The sequence below is a fragment of the Alligator sinensis genome, unplaced genomic scaffold, assembly GCF_000455745.1.
Source record: "Alligator sinensis unplaced genomic scaffold, ASM45574v1 scaffold639_1, whole genome shotgun sequence".
NCBI classification, from domain to species: Eukaryota; Metazoa; Chordata; order Crocodylia; family Alligatoridae; genus Alligator; species Alligator sinensis.
The window spans coordinates 440076-447117 of NW_005842771.1; the positions used below are offsets into that span (position 1 = coordinate 440076).

The window sequence follows — 7042 nt, forward strand, 5'->3', positions numbered from 1 at the left end:
ATGGGGAAGGGTAACAGTTTTCAATGGCAAGTGAAAAGAAGCAAAGGCATGGGTGAGGGGCATTCAATACCAACCACATAGTGGCAGAAGGACCTACCACATAGTAGCATGGGGACTGAGCTGCAAAAGTTTGCCTAGCAAGAACTGAACAAAGAATAGAGGCAAATGACTGCTGAGAATAAGAGACAAAGAAGGGAATATATATTCAAGAGTAACAGGAATGATGATAAATGAGAAAACCAACAAAATGAAGATACATATGGGAAAACAAAGGACAAAATTTAGATTTACAACCCATAAATTCAGAAAATATTTTAGTTTGAAAATGTTGAACACCCTCCCTCCCCATAAACAAGAGTGCAGGTTCTAGCCCAAGAAGAGAGAAATGATTTAAAGGGTTGACCTCATGTCAAGTCTTCATATTCGTGGACTGGTACTTTTAATTCTAAAACTTATCCAGAGGGCATTTTTCACCTCCTTGTTTCTTAGGCTGTAGATCGAGGGGTTCAACATAGGGGTTACCAAGGTATAAAACACTGATGCCACTTTGTCTCGATCAGAAGAGCGACTAGATGTAGGCTGCAAATAGATGAAAAATAGTGTTCCATAAAAGATAGAGACAGCTGTCAAGTGGGAAGCACAGGTGGAGAAGGCTTTATGTCTCCCTTCACTTGAGCATATCTGCAGGATGGTGGTGAGAATGTACCCATAGGAGATGACAATGGTTAGGATGGTGCTTGTTAAATAGAAGCCAGCTAATATGAAGAGAAGCATCTCATTGACATGGTTGTTAGATCAGGAGAGTGCTAGCAGGGGTGAGGCATCACAGAAAAACTGATCAATGATATGGGAGCCACAGAAGGATTGTGTGAAGGTGCTTGCAGTGAGTATACTGGAGTTGAGAGTGTCAACCATGTGGGACACAGCTAGGATAAAACAGAATCTGGGAGACATAAAGGATTTGTAAATGAGAGGGTTAGAAATGGCCACATAGCGATCATATGCCATCATGGCCAAGAGGTAACACTCTACAGTACCATATAGAGCATATATGAAAAACTGTGTAGCACAACCAGACATTGAAATGATTCTCTGCTCTGCAAGGAGGTCCATCAGTATCCTGAGGGCAATGGCTGAAGAAAAGCAGAGATCTGTAACAGGCAAATTACTCAGGAAGAAGTACATAGGGTTGTGGATTCAGAAGTCAACCCTGATCAGTGTGATCATCCTCAGATTCCCCAACAGGGTCATAAGGTAGATCACCAGAAACAGCATGAAGAAAGGGACCTGCAGGTTGGGCTGGTCAGTGAATCCTGAAAGGACAAACTCTGTATGCGTGGTGCCATTTCCCAGAAACAATGTTATTGTGTAGGGCATCTGTTGGAAGAATGAGAGAGAAACTCACTGAAAAACATGCCACTGTGACACCACAAATTAAAATCAGAGAGCAACCATCACAAGGACCCTGGATGTGATTCTTTCTTCACTGGCACTTGTGAATATTTTGGCACTAGCTTCTCTTGAACTCTGATAGGAAAATTAATGGTGTAACTACACTGTACACTATATTTAACTGAGATAACTCAGCGACCTGAGGCAGCCTGGCTATAGATGAGGAGCTGACTCAGTATGATATTTGACAGGATTTTTGGAGGAGGTGCACACTTTTTTTGAGAGGAGCAGCCCCTGCTTAGCACTACAGATCTTGGGGTGGTGTGTCAGACCCCATCCCTGCCTGTGATCCCAGAGTGATCCCCATCAATCCCAGCTCAGAGCTGGCACAAAACAAGAGGCCAGATGCAGATTTCAGCCATACATACAGCTTTGCCGGAAGACAATCTCAAACCGTGGTTGGGAAATTTGGTTCATTGCTTTTCCAATGTAACATCTCTGTCCTAAGCCATTTTGTTGCCAATCGTTGAATGAATGTTGGAAGCAGACAAACTGAGTTTGAACATATTTCAGTAAGTGCATTTCAGGTACAATTTCCCTTTGATGTCCCTTCTTTCTCATGAATCGTGAACTTCTGCAAAAGGCAAATCCCAATTACTCGCCAAAATTCAGCAGCTTCTGCGTCCTCCCCTCTCCCCTCCTCTCCATTGATGACTTTGAGATAGACAATGATCTAGCCATACTTCTCTTCACATAGCAAGGTAGGGCTGCCTTGTGAAAAATGTTTTCTCTATCACTTGGAAATGAGTGCCCTCATCTAACCAATGTGCCAGAGAAGATGTAGGATTTATTCAGTTCCTGTCAAAGCCAGTTGGTACATTTGCTCAGTGACAACAGAGCTGCACAAGATAAAAGGTTTTTATCAGGGGTTGTGATTATGGGACCTGGTCCCAGAAGAACCTCAGGCCTCAGAGGACCCTATATACACATGAGAAACAACTACACAGCATGTTGATGATTTTTTGCAGCTGTACTTTAATTGCTCTGGGAGGCAGCATCAGTTCAAATGACCAAGAACAGTTGTATGTGAAGGTTTGAAGTGGTGATCTGGGGGAAATCCCTAAGTAAATGGTAGCCTCAAAATGCAGGGCGTGACTTGATGGCTTAGGCAGCCCCTTTTAGCCCTATGTTCCTATGTCCTATCCTGTCTCATTCCCTGCTTGGTGCTGGCTGAAAAAAATCTCTTTAAATCAAGGGGAACTGAGTAATTAGTCAGTACGTATAAAGTATATTGTCATCCTGTTATGTATGTATGTGGTTGTGAATGTATGGCCATACATATGCATATAGGTATGTTTGTAAATGAACAACTGGCTTCTGGAAGCTATGCTATACCAGAGTTAGAACAGATCCACATCTTCAGCACAGTGTTGTTGAGCTCTGGATATTTGAAAACAATTTTTGAAAAAATAGTCTTGTGATGGTCCTTATGCCTAGGGCCCTACTTAAATCACAGTTTTGTGATTTTTGCAGAAGCTGTGAAAAATGGCAATGGCTGCAATCAGTGGCCCATGGAGTCATATGATTTGGCCTGTGGGGCTCCCCAAAGGTCTGGAAATTTGGTGGTGGTCTATTACTCCCAATCAAATCTCCAAGTTCCGCGGGCCAAAAAACATGGTCCAATGCATGGGAATCAAGCTGACAAGTACAGGGCTGGGACTGGGGCAGTGGGTCTGATCTGGGGTACCAGGCCAGATCTGGTGCAAGTGGAGTCAGGGCCAGGGCTGGGGCAGCAGGTGTATGTGGGGCTAGAGTGTCAGGCCTGGTCTGGCATGTGAGGGGCTGAGGCTAGGTCTGGGGCTGGGGCCTAATTTGGCGCACAGGATTGGGACCTGATCCAGCATATGCTAGATTGGATCTGAGCCCCAGGTGTGCCAGATTGGGCATACATACCAGATTTGGCCCATGGTCTGACCCTGCACAACTCACCCGGTATGCTGGGCTGAGGGATTGGGCATCACTGACCTAGTGTATCATGTCCATTTTTGGGCACTGAATTTCACAAAAGGTATGGGCAGATTAGAAAGGGATCAGAGGACAGCAAGAAAAATTCAAGAGGTCAAGGAAACATGATTTACAAGGAAAGCTTGGAAAAACTGTTTCCTAGTCCTTTAATTATTGTTGCTTTCCACTGGGCTCTTTCTAATTTGTTTATGTCTTCCTTGAAGTATGATGCCCCAAACTGGACACATTATTACAGGAGAGTCTCACCAGTTTTGGATTAAGAGAAGAATCACTTTCCTTGACTTTGAAGCTACACTCCTGTTATTTAGTATGGAGAAGAGAAGACTGGTGTGTGTGGGTGGGTGGGGGAGAAGGGGTTGACAGAAGTCTTCACACACCCAAAGGGTGGTTATAGAGAGGATGGTATTATACTGTTCTCTTTGGTTGTGAGTGCCAGGACAAGGAGTAATGGTTTTAAATAGAATAAAGGGAAATGTGGGTTGGATGTCAGGAAGATCTTTCTCATAGGTGTAAGAGGAAAATAAGCGTTGCCCCAAAACACAATCTGACCCTACATCTAATGCCAAACTGAGACACACAAATAGTGCAGACCATTATGATACGGTGATAGTTTGCAGATCACCAGCTATGCTGCTTCCTGTTGGACTAGTGGCATTTTAATAAATCCCTTAGAGAGAACATCAGAGAAGACAATCTCTTGAAGAGCATAGGGCTAGATCACATCTTTATCAGAGCTCATGTTAACAGCTGCTGAAATGTACCACGGCTTATGTTTTTGCTTGCTACTTTCTCTCCTCCTTCTACTTCTACTTCTTCTCAAAATAACAAGGTCTTCCCAAGACTCTGTTTGTGCATAGACTACAAAAAAGAACCTGGATTATTAAGTACAATGGTGCCCTGCAGTGAAGTCTGGTACCACATTATGTTCCTAAAGAAAGCATTTTCCTCCCAATCACTTGCCTCAGGGCATCCTTCACCTCCTTGTTCCTCAGGCTGTAGATGATGGGGTTCAGCATAGGAATCACCACTGTGTAGAACATGGATACTACTTTGTCCAGATCTACTGAGGAGCGGGAGCTGGGACACACATATATGAAGAAGAGGGTCCCAAAGAATATAGTGACAGCTGTGAGGCGCGAAGGCTTTGCGCCTGCCCTCGGCTGAGCGGATTCTCAGGATGGCTGTCAGGATGTAGATGTAGGAGGCGAGGACAATGAGGCTGCTAAATGTACCCAGGACACCAGACAGAACAAAAAGCACTAACTTATTGATGTGGTTGTCAGAGCAGGAGAGTGAAATCACTGCAGGGATGTCACAGAAGAAGTGGTTGATCACTCTGTTGCAGAAACTCAAGTGGAAGGTGAAGCTTGTGTGCGTTACAGCATTTACCACCCCAACAATATAGGGTCCAGCCAAGAGCTGAGCACAGATTCTGCGGGACATGAGGACCATGTAGAGCAGTGGGTTAGAGATGGCCACATAACAATCATATGCCATCACTGCCAGGAGGTAACACTCTATGGCCACAAAGAGGCCAAAAAAACACATCTGTGCTGCACATCCAGCAAGTGAAATAGCTTTCCTCTGGGCTATGAAGTTCACCAGCATTGTTGGGGTGACAACAGAGGAGTAACACACATCTACAAAGGAGACGTTGCTGAGGAAAAAGTACATGGGGGTATGGAGTTGGGGATCAACTTTGATCAATATGATCATACCAAGATTCCCAATCAAGGTGATGGTGTAGATCACCAGGAACACCACGAAGAGAGGAATTTGAAGCTCTGGATCATTTGTGAGTCCCATAAGAATAAATCCAACCAGCTCTGTAGAATTGCCTGTGGCCATGTCTTCCAATCCCTGTGATGAAAAGGAGAGGAGATTGCTACAGTGATATATTGCTGTCCCACTTTCAATCTCCAACTCTTTCCCATCAACCTCCCAAGCCCCACCATACACCTTACATTTAGTTCTAGAGTTTGAATCTAAATGGGCAAGGAAATGCCTTTTCATGGGACTGCAGGACATAGGATTAGAAAGCTTCTCTTGGGTCACTGAGCAGACCCCGGTGATCCCAGGCAGTCATGTCATATATTTCCATTAATTCAGCAATTAAGCACCATCTAAAAAATATTTCTTTTTCCTCCATTATTTTTTATGGAAGATCCACCCAGCTCAATTAAAAAACAAACAAACAACCCCTCCCCCCCACCCAACTTCAAATTTTTTGGTAGTTACTTCTAATTTGCTTTTCTGATCTTTTTAAACTGTCAACAGCTCTTCTCATTTCCCCTGAAACATTTACAGACAACAGTCATATTGTCTCTCAGCATTTTTCTTACTAGGCTATCAGGTCAACTCTTCACTCCCCCACCCCCATGAGATGGCCCCTCCATTCCCTCCCCTCCACTCTACTAGCCCTTATTATCACTTGTGGAAACAGTACTCAACACAGTGGAGTCCCCAGCCCTGCATGGAGATTTCCTGGTATGACCCAAATCAGAAAAAAAAATTAAGCATAGGACTGCAAGTGCTTCTGGTTAATGTACATATTCTATGCCAAACAATGACTGGGTGAAGGATACCCCTTCAGCCATCATTCTGCTGTCTGTTTTAATTTTTTTTGTTTATCTGCCTGCAAAGTCACTGCAATGCAACCCTAGAACGTGCAAGGGGGAAGGCTTTTCTCTGCACAGCCTCTTTGTCTGTCCAGTCTTTGACAGGGATTCATGGCTATATCTGTTGATCCACAAAGAGCTGTCTGGTTGCCACCTCCTCCTTTTTCCACTTGTCAAAGCTATTCACTGCAAAGAGGAACCTAGAGATTTGTATGATCGCTGGTAAGGAGGAAGAACCACACTAGTTGTGTCTATCCTTGAACATTACTTAAAAGGAAGACGAGAGAACCCAGGGAATGAAGGAAGCCTGAATAGGAAACTGAAGGGGTCAGAGGGAGGAGAACATTTTGGGAAGAAGGGGAGGATGGGAGACCATACAGCAGCTTCATGGTTTTCTGAGAGGGACGGGGGACTGAGGGCAGGGACATAAGGGTGAGAAGAGAGACCTGATCATGGGATATTGCTGGGGTCTGTGTACTGTAATAGCAAGGTGCCAAGACACAGCTCAGGGGTGCAGGAGGAGAAAGCACTCAGAGAAGGACTGGCAGCATCCTCTTTGCCTTACCCAGTGAGTCTTCTGTGACTTTTCAGAGAGGGGTCCTGCTGCTGAAAACTACTGAGGAGTATGAGAATAGTTTAGGAGTTTTATGGGGAGAAGAGATAAGAAAAATAGTCATATGTGGGGGGGGGGGGGGGGGGGGGGGGGGGGGGGGGGGGTGGGGAGGAGGAGAGAGAGAGAGATGGATATGAATAGAAGTGAATCCAGAATTTTAAAGAGAGGGATGTGGGAGCAGCCACTGGTACTGCAGGGGTGGTTGCATTCCTCCACTATCAGAGTCCTCCTGCCCCTCCCTCCACCAGGTTGGGCAGACCTTGCCACAGGATCAGTACTTGGAGACTTTTTTAAGTCCCAAAGAAGGTAATCATTCTTCTGATCCCTTTTCCTCCATTCCCAGGGGCACATTTCCTCCCTTCCCATTTTCCACTTTCCTGCCTGCTGCTGCCAT

General features: G+C 44.9%; 2 pseudogenes; both read right to left on the reverse strand.

Annotated features, from left to right (window-relative positions):
- Positions 1–417: 417 nt before the first annotated feature.
- Positions 418–1377, reverse strand: LOC102385387 (annotated as a pseudogene).
- Positions 1378–4337: 2960 nt separating this feature from the next.
- On the reverse strand, positions 4338–5265 carry LOC102385623 (annotated as a pseudogene).
- Positions 5266–7042: the final 1777 nt, after the last annotated feature.